Raw genomic sequence first — 18,212 nt, forward strand, 5'->3', positions numbered from 1 at the left:
AATAAGGGTGTTTTCGTTTTGCAGTGCCCTGCAAATTAGGCAGGCAATACATGAGCCAGCTCTGGTCTGATCTAGTTGTAGAAAGAGCTCCCTTCTCTATTACCTGCACTAAAATTCCTTGAATATGTTGACTTGACAGCCACATCTCTGTTCAGTTCATAATCTATACTTGGTCAAAAGCAATCCTGAGGCTTTATTCTGCTGGGAGATTTTCAAGATTGTTGTTGACAGATACAAGATGTTATATTGATCAAAACTAAGAATCATTTTTGAAGATTTGTCCCATGATTCCAGACTATTGAGATCATTTAGGTTCTGATTGTATCATCCACTATTTTTGTTACTGCTCTACTGCATGCTACCAAATGATACTTATCCTCCTTGTATACAGAAAGTTCATTATAGGAAGCATTAAAGACATAGGAATAATAGATTCAATAAAAGTGATCCAATTGCTGAGATTGTTTTTAAAAACACGTAATATCTCCAACTTCAGTAGCAAAGCTGTGATCATTCTTCTTGCCTAAAATCTTTGATACTCTACATTGCCATTGTGAATTAGGAAATGAAAAGATTTTGGCCATAATCAGGGCCTTTCTTGTCATCACAAATTCACCTCCCAGGAGTTGTAATTATTTAATGTGACTACTGAGCATCTTGTGTCCTTGTCTGTTAAATAGTTCCTGTGGTCAGTGTGCTAATGCTGTGTTCAAGCAGATATCAAAATCCAGGCATCAACCAGAGGTATAAAACTTCATGAGGTCATACAACAAGTAATTTCTGAGTTAAACAAATTTTCTTTTATGCCAAGTTCACAAGGGAAAGTTTTACAAAAGGTAAACTACCAAATAGGACAAAGACAGCTTTGATTTTAGCCATCTTTTTGGTGGGTATTGAAATATGAGTCCATTTGCTCATATAGTGACCAAAATCATTATGCTGGGTAAAACCCATTTGACTACTTTAAACATATCTCATTTGTACTGAGAAATAATTTACTGAGAAATGCAGGGAAGAACTTTCTACAAGCCAAAAGCATAATATTACATTTGGGCCCACTTTTATTTATTTTTTATTGAATTTTTTATTTATGTGATTTTTATTGTGAAAATACCGTACAGAGGGGTTGCAATTACATGGGCAAGATAATGAGTGCATTTGTTTCCCCTTCCCATCCCTTCCCATTTTTTTTTTTTTTTTTTTTTTTTTTGCTTGCTAGTGCTGGGGCTTGAACTCAGGGTCTGGCTGCTGTCCCTGAGCTTCTTCTCAAGGCTAGTGCTCTATCACTTGGACAACAGCTCCACTTCTGGCTGGCTTTTTAGGTAGTTTATTAGAGATAAGAGTCTCAAGGACACCACTGTCCAGACTGGCTTTGAACTGCAATCCTCAGATCTCAGCCTCCTAAGTAGCAAGGATTATAAGCATGAGCCACTGGCGCCTAGTGAGGGCCCACTTTTCTTTTGCCCATCAAGTAGTAGACACCATAGAAGTCTGATACTCAGTGTGCTTTCTGAATTTTCTTTTGTGCAGTAATGGTTCCACGAATGAGTTATAGTAAGATTGGCACTAGGAGGAGCACCTGATTTCTAGTTGTTGTGCTTGTAGAACTTGATAATTGGCTTTAGATCTATTATTTACTCATTATCTCCAAAGTGAAGGCACTATCATGGAACATCCGTGAAGCTTCTAATTGCCAACATTGTACATATCTGTAAATCTGTGAAATGCCCCCAGAGAGAAGGGACAGTATAAATGTTTTATATTATTGATTCACTTGGCAAGTAGAAGGGCTGAGCTCAGAAATAAAAAGACAATTTTCCTCTCACAGTTCCATAGTGTGATGGGACCACTCACATCTCAAGATGTACTTTGTAGAAGATAAAATGACAATTTTCTAAGTAAGTATGGGAAGTGCAGTTACACACACACACACACACACACACATACACACACACACACCAGAAACACACAGAAACACACTCATTCATTTACCAGAAATTATTGATCATATACTTTGCCCCACATTCTGTTTAGATTCTGAGAATATAACTCAGAACATAACAGACACGTTCTCTGACTTCATGGAGAGAGAAGAAGAAAACAGATCACAGGTCAGAATATGGGGAAAAGGGGAAATTCTGCTTTAAATACTGCAGTCGTTGATGTCATTGCTGAGAAGTGACCCAGGAGTGGAGGTCTTGAGGTAGTAAGGTGCAAGCCCTGAAGATTTCTGGAGAGAGGATTCTCCAGGCAGAACAAACAAGTTCAAATTCCCTGATGTGGGAGCTTGCTAGCTATGTTTGAGAAATAGAAACCCAACATTGATGGAGGTGACTGAGCTGGAAAGAAGAAACTGAGGTAGAGAGAGAATGGAAAATGACATTGTTATGGTCTGGTCAGTCATTTTAGAGTCTATTATTATTATTATTGTCAGTCGTGGGGCTTAAACTCTGGGCCTGGGCACTGTTCCTTAGCTCTCCAACTCAAGGCAAATGCTCTTCCAATTGAGCCACAGCACCACTTCCAGTTTTCTGGTGGTTAATTGGAGATAAGAGTCTCATGGACTTTCCTGCCTGGGCTGGCTTTGAACCGTGATCCTCAGCTCTCAGCCTCCTGTGAAGGTAGGATTACAGGCGTGAGCCACCGGCGCTCGGTGAGTCTGTAATTTTTTTTTAATTAGAGTGAGTAACATTAGGGCATTTATTGTTTAATTGGATCCTTCACACTGCAGTGTAGAGACTATCTAGGTGTGAGGACTAAAGCAACAGGATAGTGGATCATTTTCCACAGTCAGCCATTGTCTTTCTTGTGGATAAATTCCTAGCTACCTATAGCTAGATCTGCCATTATAGGTGTAGTCACTAATTTACAACCATAATACAATTGCTGCTTTGTACAAAATTCTGTAATTCTAGTTATTCTGAGTTCAATGCGTTTAACTTTTTAAAACTTTTTATTACTTTCATGTAGCTGTACAAAGGGCTCTAAAATTCATATTCTAGTGGGACCTAAAAGGCCAGTCCTCCTACTTTAGTAGCCCCAGAACAATATAGTTCAGTAAAAGATATATTTCCTGAACACCTAGTTTGTGTCTGGTGCTATTCTAGTTACTTGGGACACACCAGTGAACAAGACAGACTAAAGTTTCTGCACTGATGGAATAACATTTTAGAAACAGAGAAAAGAAAAAAAATAATAATGGGCATAAAATTGCTTGATAGATTTATTAAAGGATTTTTAGTGTAATGGAAAAACAGAAAGAAGATTTAAATAGATCAAACTAAGGAGATAGGGCAAGAGTTGATGTTAATAGAATATTCCAACTGGACCTTGTAGGAAAATGATGAATTCACAGCACCTTAGGTAGGCCAGAAATTTATTGCTGGGGATTCTTGGAAGAAGCAAGTCTCAGGCCTCAGACACCAAGAAGCCAGCAACAGTTGGTTCAAACATTTACCAGGTAGACATATGAATGCTATGACCAAATCATGGTGAGATGACCAGATGTTCAGGGCAGAGGGAACTGTGGAGACTTTGCTGGGGATGAACTATGAGTGTGAGTGAGAGGCGGATCAGGTAGATACTTGTAGGTGGTTGTGAGCACTTTAGATTCTTCTTTGTTTGAGAATAAAATCCAAAAGAGAGAAGACACATGCTCTAACTGGCTGCTACATTTTTACTAGAATGAGAGAATGAAGGCGTGAACACAGGGAAGCTCTGGCCACAATCTAGAACAGAGAAGATAGCGGCTAGGACGAGGGTGTTGACAAGAAAGGAAGATGGAAGTGGTAACATCCTTCCTATATTTTGTAGGTAGATTTCAGAGAGAAAACATTAGAACAAGGAGGTTTGAGAAACTAGAGGGATGAAATGGCTGTTCTTACACAAGAGGAGATTGTATTATCTGAGGGTTTTGTGAGATCCCAGTAGCTTTGGAAAGGATATAAGTAGATGTGTTGCCCAAATAGTTAATGTATGCATCTGAAGTTAGGAAGGAGAGTTTGCCTGAAGATATAATCCCTACTGAGTTAAGATTATGGCTTATATTAGTTTTTAAATCTGAGAACAACGTTTGATCTCCCAAGAAGGATCTAACATGGGACAAACACAAAGCCTTAAATAATTCCAAATGAAGTGATTTGAAAAAACAAAACCCAAACCCAATATATCCTCCAAATCCATGCCACAAATACATAAGCTTTAGACTTGGTGGATTATTCTGCTATGTCAGTAATGAGCTGTTATAAAATAGTTTAGACTCATGCCTCTAATCCTAGCTACTCACAAGGGTAAGGTATAAGGATCACGGTTTGAAGCCAGTCTGGGCTAGAAAAATTGGTGATACTCTTATCTCCAATTACATACTGAAATGCCAGAAGTGGAGCTGTCACTCTCGTAGTATAGCATTATTCTTGTGTACTAAAGCTGAGGCACAGTGCCTAGGCCCTGAGTCAAGCCTCAGGATTGGCTCACACACACAAAAACAATAGTTGAGACTCATTTCAGATGATTGGTTTCTGTACCGTTGTAACGTGTTTCTTTTTGGCTATCCTCAGGACATAGAATTTACAAAAATGTGACTCCATTTCCCTTTACATGCCAACACTGGATTTCATTCTGGGGATAATGGCTGATAGTGGCTTATTGAGGCTTTTCAAGGAAAAAAAATGAGTGAAGGATTGTGCCAGATGTTTATTTATTCGATTCTCCTAAACAAAAGTCCTTTCTTTGGGCCTCTTAGCTTTGGGAGCCCTTTAAAAATGTACTTGAATTACAAAGATTACCTGCCAAGAGACCTATATTTACCTATGTATTCCTCAAAATTTCTACAGTTGTAATTAGACTTCTGAGAGCTATCCATAGTTATCCGTAAGAAGGAAAACACACACACACACACATACACACACACTCTCCCCACGAAACAGTCTAACTTTACAAACGTTCTCTCAGAACTTCATCAGCTTCAATAGTGATAAAAGTTTTGTTCACTCTGTCTGCTCTTTAGAAAGTCGTCAGGAGAGAGTGATCCTACTGTTATCCTTACTTCAGGGAGAAACTTGCCAAGAACCATTAAAAGTTAACTTGCAACCTCATTGTTCTTTCATTGGCCATTGGCTTTGCAAACAAAACTCCCCATGAGCTGACTAGTACCTATTTCACACAGTTTCTCAGTGTGGGGGAAAAAATAAAAATCTTTTTATTACTAATAGTGCTAGCAATGCTAACTAAATTCATCATCCTGGAAGACAGATGGTAGTTGTGAATATCATGAGTATTTTTCCCCTAAGATTTTAAACATATATATCAATGACATAAAACTACTCGTTGATTAACCATATGTGTAACACTCTGCCCTAGCCAAAAAAGAATAGGATTTTTGCATCTTTCATTGAACCTAATACTGAAGTTTGAGGAACACTGATCACAAGGAATGTTTCTCAATTATAACCTAGAAGTATGACTGATGCGCTAACACAGATTACTTAACATTCTATGGATATTGTTTGATTAATAAACTTGAAATAATGAGTTATTTATTACAGTGTCATATATGGCTAGGGAAAAACTCACCATTTCCATAAATCCTGGAAGAGATTTCTGGGAGAAACACAATTTATATTATAGTTCTCTTTGTTTCCAAACAGAAGAATTCTTCAATTTTAAAGTACTACTGAGACTACCATACGTTTCAAAGTGATTTACCTCCTAGTTTTTTCTTCTCACTCCCAAATTTGTTTTCTTTTTATTTCAAAGGAAGGATTTTTTTAACTGAAAAAAATGTTGCTGATAGACATTTGTTTCACTGAGAGGTTAAAATACACTAACATTTTTACACTGGAAATACATAAGGAGATGTAGCTGAATATTTTTCTGTGGCAGATTGTGTTTTGATGTTGTTTATGTTATCATAAGATCTTATTTTAAGTTGACAATTTTGACCTTGAGGCTGACATCACAGCTTCAAAGAGAATCTTCTCTTCAATAAATTGCTATAGTTTCCAAGTAAATTCATTAAAATGTATCCACAGATAAAATATACACTTGCACACACATACTCATACACTGATTTTAAAGCATATGTGTATATGTATAATGTGTATGTATATAAATACATAAATATTTCTTAAAAGAAAATTTATTCAGAACTGACTTTGTTGCATATAATGCAGATGTCACATAATTCTGATTCAAAATTTTATCTTAAATATTATTATTAAAGATACCTCTTTAACTCCACAAAATATTTTATTACTTTACATGGAGGGCCAAATAGGCACTCTGGATAAATATAAAATACCATTTGTGTTATTTTTCAAATAGATCATCAATGAGATTCATCCGAGCTCTCTCCATCCTTCACTCATAACTAATATAAAATTTTAATTTATTTCAAGTTTCAGGGGTTATTGTGTGGAAAGTACTCTTTTTGTTCACCGGGAATACTATATCTGATATTTGAGGGTAAATTAGCATAAATTAATTGAACAAAGGGGTTTCACTGTGATATTTACATACATCTATATGAAGTATTTTGATTAAATTCATTCCATTCATTCTTTCTTAACATCCTTCTCTACTTCCCCCTCCTTGTATCTGTTTTTAATGAGTTTTATTATGCTATTTTCATACACATACATATGATGTACTTTACTCCTCATATTCACCCTCCTCTTTCCCCTCTCCTCTTCCACTGTTTCATTCCCTCCCACCCCCACACCACACACTGGCTACCTTCATTCACCCTAACAGTCCCCCTTTTAGAATCAGACTATAGTATTATTGTTCAGTGTAGATTCCACATAGAAACAAAAGCATGCAATATTTGTCTTTCTGAGCTTGACTTCTTTCACTGAGCACAATGATCCATTTTCCTGAAAACCACCTATTCTTTACTCATCCATTGTTGGGCATTTGGGAAGCTGCCATAGCCTGGCTATTTTGAATAGTGGCATAATAAACCTAGGTGTGCAGATGATTCCATTATATGTATCCTGATTGAAGATGTGATTTTACGCTAACGTGTCTTCTCACCTAAGAAAATGAAGTGTAGTGAACCCATTTGAATTCTTTCTGATGACTGAGCGGTGTAGAGATTGTTCAGGACCGTACTGTTTGTGTTAATACTGTTAATACATCCAACACGGACACCTCGGGAGGTCACTCTCCCCGGGCTCTGTCCTCGTGGCTTAGGGGAGCATAGGGCTCTGCCTAATGATGTATAGTCCCTTTCCACAATGTTGGATATGAAGCCGGGCTTTGTGTCTGCGCCTGCATATTCCTACAGCTTCCCAGAGTCCTGTGGACAATGACTGGGGAGATAAACCATGCAGGAAACAGTGTAAAAAGGAAAAAAAATAGTGTTAATACAGATGACAAGGTTGTGTAGTTGCACATCAGTGTCAGTCACTTCATTGGGTTTATCTTTCCTTTAGAAAAAAATTCAGAGATGGGGAGAGGAATAAAAGAAAAGGTGAACTCTCAACATTTGTGAATGAAAATGCATCATTATTCCACTAAATACTTATTTAAACCCATTAATATATTGATTTCACTAATACTTGATTGCTTCTTATTTCTCACCACAAGTTATTTGAAGTATGAGAATTGAGGATGAAAATCTTCCCTCACCTGAAAGATACTGATATTTAAAACTTACCATAGAATAATTAAAATCATATGAAAAATGATATGATTATATAACTAATTATATAATAACAGCAAAATATTTCATTAATAACTAATGAACCAGTAAGGTGCATTCAGGGAAATTTTGCCATGAGCTAAAATATTTCCACTAACACTTTGGGAAGAAGTAGCACTTAATTGTAAATGTGAAAGGTGTACTTTGGTTGAAATTGAAAGGTCATCTTTAGGAAAATGGGAAAAAAATGGTCTAAGATGGTTCTGGAAGGAGTAACAGCTGAAGAAGAGATGGCAATGGAATACGCCCATTGCAAAAATGAAAGGTGTTTCTTTAATGGAAAGTGACGAGATTACCTGGGCTAGATAGAAAACTTGTGAGAGATCAAAGGAAAGCAAGCCAAAACAACACTAACAACAAAAACGAATAATAGTTTTTCCATTAGGCCGTATTCTAGTTCTATTAAAAACCATTTTATGTAGCAGGAGAAAATAATATGAGTGTAGCTACATATCCCATAAGACATGAGAACAAAATGTTGCTTTAATTGATGCAAACCTTCTCCATTAGACAGGGCAATGGAGCATGTACATGCTACTGCATGTGTGTTAAGACGGGTGTGTTTGCACACGAGGGATGGAGTTGTCATTTATCACAATAAAAGGTGGTAGCTACCCACCTAATTAGGCATGAAACAGCAAGCAGAGGGTACGTAATGTGAGTTGCCTCCCATGGCTCCCGGGACACCTTGGTCTCCTGTACTAATCAGCAGTGATGTGTCATATCATCGTGAGTGACAGTTACAGATCTCTTGTTAGTCCGGATCGTACAACAAGGCAGATTGATGGGTGGATTGGTGTTGCCTTAGAAACTGAGATCCTCCCCCAAAACATGGTGGGATATGCATGACTAAGTATGCATTTAAGGCAATTCAGGTAGAGCCCTCTTCACCTGGCAAAACAAGTTGTGATTGCTTAGAAATTTATGCTGTGAGCAAAATCAAACCTATCATCATCTTTAGAGGATGATTGTTGCTGCCTTCAGTTCGTGTAAACTGTACTTTGTGATGTTGGAAATAAGGTGTTGCCTCTTTTTTTTAAAACACTGAAAATGACCACAACAGGTGGTCAAAGTATTTTGCTGACAGCTGAAAGCCTAACTAAAAGCTAGGTCTCAGATATAGCTTCATTCCACACCGTGTCCTTCCAATTACAAGTTGCTTTAAACAAAATACTTCTAACTTTTCTATCACAGACCAATGGATTGTCTCTAAGCCGGGAACGGGGATCATCAAACCTGAGATAGTATCAGAATCATTTGCAAGGCTAGTTAAAACATAGCACATCCTTACACCTAAAGTGCCTCACTGTGTATGTAGCTCTCTAGTAACCCCTGATGATTTTATTTCACTTTTTTTTTGCTGGTCATGGAGCCTGAACTTTGGGCCTGAGTGCTGTCCCTGAGCCCTTCAGCTCTACGACTCGAGCCACAGCACCACTTCTGGCTTTTTCTGCTTATGTGGTGCTAAGGAATCAAACCCAGGGCCTCATGCATGCAAGGCAAGCACTCTATCATTAAGCCACCTTCCCAGCCCTTTATTTCACTTTTTAAATATGTCTAAAAATGATGTAGATGTTGAGGCCAAAGCTGCTGTACTCTGTCCAAAAGGTAAACATATCCAGGGCTGCATATCTCCTGTTTGCTCCTCCAAAAGCTTTCCTAGAGATCAGTCTTGCACAATTGTATCTTAATAAATATCTCATGGGGTATTTTGCCTCGTGGCCTCATGGTAGATATCTGTGGGGTAGACAGAATTTCTCTAACTAGAAAAAACACTGGAAGTAAGGTCAGCTTTCTGACTTGCTGTTGTTACCCAGGTACGGATGCAGTCATCTTTTGTCTAAGTTATGGGTGGCAACAATATTTGTAGGACTATTCAAAATGTAACAATCAGCTTAAGCCATTGGATAGGTGGGACTGCTATGAAAATGCGCATATATGAGTTTTCGAATGGGAAAATGTACTTTGTTAGGTTTTTAAATCTGTAAGTAGTTTTACAAAGGGATTTCAGTTCAACATGTCAACTTATGAGTACAGTGAATCTTGAACATACTTTATGTAGGAATTATGATGATTATTTTGACTACAGTCGTTATCAGATTGATTCTTAGGATCTTCATAATCTAAATTGACTTTGCACTGCCTAAAAGAAAATAACCAAGAAGCTGGCTGGCAGCCAGAGAAGAATTAAAGGCTAAAGAAAGTAAAATATGCTTCTCATTCAAACTGTGTATGTTAATCATATGCTTATTCAAAAATGCTTGTCCTATAGACCCTTAACCCTTCCATGAGCCGCAAAGTCTGAATCTGTAGAACTTCTGTTCTTACAGTAGAGAGGAAAGCAGATAAATGAGCCATAGACCTGTGGACTGTTTTTGTGAAATGAAGGAAATAAAGCAGGAAAACATGATTCAGCTCATTTATGTAGAACGATCTCTGTATGATTTTTCTTTGGGACAATTGTATTGCCACTAGGACCTGGCTGATGACACAGAGCAATCCATATATGAGTGAGTGCTAAAGATCATGTTAAAAGTTGGAGTAATACTATAGGAAATGTACTTATTAGCTTACTCATGTAACCCCCTCTACAGTATCTTTACAATAAAAAATATAAAAAAGAATAATAAAAAGTTGGAGTAGTATTAGAGGAAGAGCTCGGTAAAAGAGGAAATAGGAAGTTGCAAATGATTTTAAGCCAGACAAATCTGGAAACAAACAAATCTGGAGTTTGATTTTCTTCTGAGTACCTAGGCAAACCATCAGAAGGTAACAGAATGTGCTTTGTCCTGATCAAATTTGAGATTATTCTGCAGGTGGATTTAAAAAGGTAAAATAATAGGTTTAAGACATATTCATGATTCTGATGCAAGCTCATGTTGGAAACCATTGTAAAAGAACTGTTTTCTAATAAATTATCTAAATGAGAACCTCCTTTTATGTTTTGCTAGTAGGGCATGCAAGCTAATCCAGAAACACAAGGAGGGAATTCATTATTTCTTAGATGTTTGGTTTAAGCATCTAGATAACTTAGAGTTTATTAGCTGATAATGGTGAGACTTTAAAAGGATATGTTTGGAGAAATCAAGCATACTCTTTTCAACATGGATGGGAGGATGGAATGTTTTAGATTTCGAAGTGAAAGTAGATATTCCAGTACAGATTTCCTGTTGTTAAATCAGGATTAGAGTCATATATTTTATAGACTATATCATACATGTAGCAAGAATTAGTGTGGGTCTGTGTGTGGGAGGAGCATTCTAGAGATGTTACATGTACTGAAAACTATACAAAGGAGGTCATTGACTTCTTTCTCTAAAATTTTGCAAAAATAATCCTTATTGGTTTCTAGAAGAGCAGATACAGAACAGAAAAAATATGTAAAAGTTAACTTTATTAAAGATGCATTGTATTTATAGGCTGATTTGTTGAATTACTATTCAAAAATTTGTGTAATACTTTGTGCAACTACTTAAGATAATAAAATTATAATTAAAATATGACATATTGTTCTATGCCTTTGCAAAAAAGTTTTTTTTAAAGACTTTGCTAATTACTACTCAAAGAATTCCAGATGGATTTAGCTTTGTAGATGTATGAAGAATTTTCACCTGATAAATAGAACAAGCTTCTTATGGAAGATGACATTTTGCATACATATATTTGGATCCCAAAAGAACAGAACTTGAAAGATTACATGAAGTTAAGTCTGACCCATGTACTGAAGCATAGAAATGCAAAGATCAAAGTTTGAAAGCATTCTGGTAATGAAACGTTTGCACAAACAGATGTAAAGATGAAATCATGCTAATTGTAAAAAATAAAGTACTGAGTTGTAAAGAGAATTCAAGTGTGTGTTTATGGGTGTTTGTATTTGTGTGTATGTGTGTGATAATTGGGTTTAAACTCAGGACTCTGTGCTTATTGAACAAGAACTCTGACACTTCAGTTACAGTTCTAGCCCTCTTGTTTTTGTTATTTTATGAATAGAACTTCACTTTTTACCCAGTTTGACCTGGATGGGGGAGTCTTCTGTTTATGCTTCCTGCCTATCTCAGATGACAGTTACCCAGCGCTGTGCTAACTTTTAATTGGTTGAGAAATCATATTCGCTTTTTGTCCAGGCTGGCCCTCAACTCTGGTCCTTTCAGTCTTCCCTAACAATGTCAGTATGGCTGTAGGTATGAAACACTATGCCAATCTTTAAAAATGGTTCATTCCCTCAAACACAGCATATTTAAACAGATAGCACCTCTCGGAATGCCTTTGACCTTAGTCTTTCCTTCTGAAATCACTTCTTATTTTCCTGTATGAGCTTCCTTTCATGAATTGGTGAAAGGGAAGTGGACCTGACACGGTCCATCATATGCTGAGTATTTCATTACTCACAGACTGTTAAGGCACCATCTGTATTACACACATGCTGGCCTCGATTGTGTCACCTGCATATGATGCCACCATTTAATCCAGTTTTCGGTAAGCAGATTGCTAGAAATAGATCTTAGGCATTGTTCTGCCGTCTGAGCCCTGAGACAGGTGAAGCAAGATAGGAAAAAGGCATGGAGTAGGAGAACCACTGCGGCTCACACATCTTCAGAGGTTAATTTTTCTGCTGGCAGCTTAAATCCTTCGTAGAACAAGATTAGCATGATAGACAATGGTGCTTGCAAACTTGAGGTTTTGAATCAGATGAAATGAAGTAGTTCTACCACCTACCAGTTCAATGATCCTGGGTAAGGAAACTTAACTACTCTCTTTAGTTTTTGCTGTCCATACAATGACCAATCCATCAAGTTACTGTGTGAGAAAGCACCCTCAAACCAGAGCAGATATAAAGCATTTAGAGTATTGCTTATTGTATAGAAAACAATGCTCTCAGCTCCAGTCCACTCTTCTCCATCTCTGAGCTTCAAAACAATCAGTGAGGCAAGCACCGCACCTGGTTACCAGGCTTATGTGTGTGCTAGGAAGGACAAACTTCGTTGACTCTTCATGTGCTATTCTGTGACATAGAATGCTAACACATGTTTTAAATGACATTGTTGTTTTCGTTATGTTGTTCAACCAAGGGATTATCATGCACATATATTCTTGCAATTTTTTATTGTGATTAAGTGATTACAAAATATCACATTATTGTGGGATAATGATACTTAGTTAAAGTCACAAACACATTCTAACTTTCATGGGGCAAATTGTCTATCATGGTCTATAACGTTTATGAGTTCTATGAGCTTTGCAATTTCTTCCACATTGGGGATATGTACATTTCTTTCCTTTTGCATAGCATCAGCTGTTCCCTCTTTCCCACTTGTTCCCTCCCATAACTGCCATTGAGTGGCTTAGTTCATTTTGATCAATGTCCAGTGCAGCTGATGGGTCCCGCTGTTGTGTGTTTTCCCCTGTTTCTGTGTCCTCCTCCTAGTTTCCCTCAGATGTGCACATATATACTATATATGTGGTCAGCAGCATGGGGTCATTTAGTAATGATTCGACCAGATGAGTGGAAGTCCTTTGTTTCTCCAGTCTTGTTTATTTTGTCGTATCTTCTTACATTTTAGATTTAGCATCCACTTATCAGGGAGACCATGTGTCGTTTGTCTCTTTGCTCTTGGCTTACCTCACTCAACATGATTTCTTCTAGTTCCATCCATTTCCTGCAAATGCCATTATTTTGTCCTTTCTAATGGCTGCATAATATTCCATTGTGTATCGATACCACAATTTTGGATCCATTCATCTGTAGTGGGCATCTGGGTTTTTTCCATATCCTAGCTATTGTGAACAGTGCTGCAATAAACATGGAGGTGCATGTGTCCTTGTATCCTGGTTCCTGTTGTCAGAACATTTTTTTAAGTAAAGGAAATCATTTCCGTGTTTTTTTTCTGTTTCTAATAAGCATTGGCTTCTTCTTTGTTCTCAAAACCAAATTTTTGCTTCTATTGATGAGAGAAAGAAATACATCAAGAAGTTTCATTCTTCTTAATTTTTAATAAGTTCATTTCTGTTTTAGAATCTTTCACCTCAAAGCGTAAAGTGGCATGATCTGCCTTATTAAGAGGTAATGTGGTCCATGGGGAAAACTATGGAATTGGAAGTAGGAAGTGTATATTCTGTATTTCTTATACTACCCTGCATCTATTTATCCAATATTTAGGGAGTTTACAACAGAAGAGAAACAATAATCACCAGTCTCATCTAATTTTCTATTGACAATGTGGAGAAAATTAACAAGTAGATAATGCTAAGAAAAATGTAAATTGGGTAAGGTCTCAAAACCGATGGAGGAAGCATTTTATTTTACTTTATATTTTTAAGATTTTATTGTAAAGGTAATGTACAGAGGGGTAATAGTTACGTAAGTCAGGTAATGAGTACATTTCCATTCTCTCTCAGTGTTTCCCCTCCCCTCCTAGTTATATAGTTCCCTTCCCCTCCTAGTTATATAGCCCATTTCCAGCCTAGTGTTTAGTGGGTGTCACTGCTGAATTGGTTCACCCCTTGTCCCACTGTTTCTGTGTTTCCCCTTTAAAACAGATAATAAAAGGGTTTTGACCTTATATATGGCCCACAACGTTTCTGGATTTTGGTGTTTCCATATCACATACATGGTTGAGTTTGGGTGTGACATACATGGGTATGAGATTAAGGAATCCTGAATCTCAGCATCCTGTGTACTCACTCTATAATAATATTCCTTGGACATTCAAGAGTGATTACATTCTCCTTTCTATGGGAAAAATGTACATTTGCCATATGTACATACTAAAGTTGCTGAATAATTATGTTATTGTGTAGCACATTGCAAAATGACTAACCATTTTATGCATTGGGGCCTTTATTTATTTAATACATATTGAGATTACACTATATTCCAGGAAACCACATTGGAAGGTCAGTATTATTGTCATACATATGTATAATGTATATATACATATATGCATCATTCTATAAAAATGAATATGAACTAATTAAAAGAGAGTAAATCTATTTGGTGTTAAAGCTAGCATCCATTCTGTAACAAAGACCTATTTCATTGTTTCTTTTCTTCATGACCAGTCTTTGTAAATATAGGAATCAATTTTTGATATTTGTCACCTGGTGATTTCAATGAGAGAAGAGCTGATCTTAGCCACCAAATGTCTCCAGAGGAGAAGTTCTGATTGAATGAGTTTGAGTCTGTGCTTTATAGTCAGGATATTCCATGGAGAAACTACAGAAAATGTTCTTTGGTCAAGAAAAGAGAAGAATTCACCAGTAAAGACAGGCAGTTTTCTGCAGAACACGATGCAAAGACCTGTCCAAAAGGTATTCATCTGTGCTAGTGCCTGACCTTTTCTTGACAAGATGTCAGTGAAAAATGAACTCACTGAGATGCATCCTAGGTCCCTTGGGGAAAGAAAGACATAGAGAGGACAAAGAATAAGGCTTAAAACAGCTCGTGGGAAAAGTCGAACTATTTCCAGGAATGCTTCTGTGTGTTATTAGAAAAATAGGTAACACGTTTAAAAATCAGAGATATACAAGCAGCTTGTGTTACTTTATTGTACCCTCTCTGACAATGTAGATTCTCTTGAAAGAGAGCCTTTCATTGACATAAGCGAAATGTGAAGACACACCCGAAACATGAAAGGTATGACAGATAGTAAAATGATGATGAATTATCACTGTGGATATCTGCTTAGCAGTTTTCCTCTACTGAATAGCCAGCTTGTCACCACCATCGCATCCATGACTCAAAGGCAGGACTTGCCCCCAGGGAGATGATATATGATTCCAATAGCACTAGGCCTGAATCCTAGGAGAAAATTCCCCCAAATCCTCTTCAGGAAAGAGCATCAGATACAACCTGCTGAAAACACAGGCAAACTTCTATTATCTTGACCAATTACATGTAAAAAGTTGTTCCCCCATTAAAGAGAAAGAGATCCACCAAAATAAATTTGTGAATGAGGGTGATAAAAAATAAATGTAATACAAATTATATATGCAAATTGTGTGTGTGTGTGTGTGTGTGTGTGTGTGTGTGTGTGTGTGTGTATCACAGCTTATTTGCCCACATAACAAAACATAAGTCGGGCAGCACTCAGAATCAACATCTGTGTAGAATGCTCAGCTTTAGCAGTGTGATCACTGGGCCTCTAGAGGTTAGATGTGGAAGCAAAGTAAAATACTATTTAGCTTTCATTCTTGGACACCATCTGGTGGCAGGTCTCTAGTTCCAGGTTAGTTTGTGGTTTCTGACAGGGGAAGGTTAAGCTTTGTTGTACTGTTTAAATTAGGAATCTGTTTGTTTGTGTAGGAACCAGAGGAGGTGGAGCTGTCTCAGTGTGATCGTGACCCCGTTGGTTTCCTTGTAACAGAGCAGTGACAAATGGCATAGGTAACTATGTTAATTTCAGTCGCCCATTACAGGGTTTGATTGATTGCTGTGGAGGAACAAATTCCTCCACACTACTCATTCCTCTCACAGGAAACATGTTCTGAAAAAAGTACTCTAAATTTCTGTTTTAGTCATAGAGCCACAGAAAAGAGAGACAGAGAGAGAGTTTAGTAAAGAGGACCTGAGTTTCAGAGTATTAACCGAGCATTCTACCACTTGAGACACAGCGCCACGTCTGGTTTTCTGGTGGTTTATTGGAGATAAGAGTCACATGGACTTTTCTGCCAGTGCTGGCTTTGAACCATGATCCTTATATCTCAGCTTCCTGAGTGGCTAGGATTACAGGCGTGAGCCACCGGTGCATGGCACGAAGCATTAACTTTTTTTAAGGAATAACTTTTAACTGCCCTTCTCCCCCACACAGACTCATGCACTGGAAGCTCATTCCTTCTCTTAGTTGCTCATGGCAGGCAGAAAGCCTTCAGAGAGTATCTCACAACTGACACGATTCAAAGTATCAATTTAGAAGGTATACCATGGCTGAAAGCTGAGCTCCAACTGGGGATGGGATCCTTTATCAGAGTTCAGTAACAGAGAAGGGAGTTGTATGTAATGAATATTGGCCAAAGATCTGTGCAGTAAGTAAAAGTCCCAGGTGTGAGTAGACCTGTGGATCATGAGACTATGGACTATAGAACTGAGCATGACATCCCTCCCATTCTAAACTCTCAGAAAGTCTTAGCTATTATGGCTAAACCCCAACCATTATCACATTTTTTATTTTCTCCCTGCTGTTGAATTTTATTTACCTTTTAAAGTTGGCTAGTTTTGTGTGTGTGAGTGCGTGTGTCTGTATATGTGTGTGTGTGATGTTACTCTAAGCCGTTTTGAGACAAATTCAAGTAGCTTATCTCATATGGTTTGTCGAAAGTTTTCTCAATTCCTAATTCCCGGAATTAGTATTACCCAGCAGGAATCTTTTTCTAGCCAGTGTGCTCCCTTCTAAGATGTAGTTGCCATCTGCCCTAGGTCGTGCTTGCTCCCATCAATTATGTGATCTTGTCCCCCCATGGAATGAGCTGGAACTTCTTTCCTATTTAAAATAAAATCTGACTCCCTGCTGCTTCCATTTTCACAAATCTTGCCAACAGTGGATAGAATTGGCCAGTTTTGTCTCTCCTTTTCTAACTCTATGGGGGAAAGTTCACTCATAATGGAGGCTGGGAATAGTGCTCCTAGCTGAGCAGCTGAGATTAAATCTAGAAACTGTGAAGTCGTTGGAGGACCGAAGAGAGTATTGGAGAGATCAAGGCACAACAATATGTGGCATCTTTTCATTTGTTATCAAAACAGAAACATGCTCCCTTTCCCCTGTAAACTATCCTTAACAACAGAATATGCCCAAGAGCACAGCTCTAAAAAGGGGGCTTTTGTATAACTTGATTATTTATTAGAATGTTTTCTACTCATTTAGGGCAGAAAACCTAGCCTAGAATTTTGTAACAGAAGAAGGAATCAAAGGGATATGGATTATCTTAAGTATCAGCTGGTGAGCTAAATGTACTTATCTTGCCCATGTAATTGTAACTCCTCTGTACAGTATTCTCACAATAAAAAAAAAAAAAAACATTCAAATTTAGGAAGCTTAACAGAGGCAGCACAAGGTCTGTTCAACTTTCTGATTTTACTTGAGAGATAAAGAAAGAAAGATAGCAAAACTAAAAATACTATAGTACCATGCCAAGTCAAAAGCAAGTACTATTTATTGCCTTTGGACAAAATGAAATTGGATGCAAATAGAACTACAGATCATAGGACCTAGATCGTTGTTGAGGTTGGTTTGTGTTTTTCAATCTTCAAATCATTTCAGATGGAAAAAGTTAAAGTTTCTCCATCCTGAAGTCAGATCTGCTAGGTCAGAGATTTCTTTCCTCATTTCTCCTCACACGTTTGAGTATCTCTAATATCATGTGCCCAAGGGTGGCATTTGAAAAAATACTTCCCATGAAAGTGGAATAATCTGATAGTCAAAAATTTGGAATCACTCCCAGTTCTTTGGAAGTAAAGTTAATTATTCTGGGGCACATCATTTGTGTATAAGAAATTCAAGAGAAGTGTAATTAGTTC

At 37.5% G+C, this 18,212-nt stretch overlaps 1 protein-coding gene and 1 non-coding gene across 2 annotated transcripts in view; both read left to right on the forward strand.

The window, feature by feature from the left end:
- Dcc (DCC netrin 1 receptor) overlaps positions 1 to 18,212 on the forward strand; it is a 992,977-nt gene that overhangs the window by 418,038 nt on the left and 556,727 nt on the right. The window lies entirely within an intron of this gene.
- LOC122104455 lies at positions 7,137 to 7,340 on the forward strand. Its single transcript, XR_006146923.1, has one exon. It is a non-coding gene; the product is annotated as a small nucleolar RNA SNORA73 family (small nucleolar RNA).

Source organism: Dipodomys spectabilis, unplaced genomic scaffold (assembly GCF_019054845.1).
Source record: "Dipodomys spectabilis isolate Male_0828 unplaced genomic scaffold, ASM1905484v1 ptg000024l, whole genome shotgun sequence".
Taxonomy (NCBI): Eukaryota; Metazoa; Chordata; class Mammalia; order Rodentia; family Heteromyidae; genus Dipodomys; species Dipodomys spectabilis.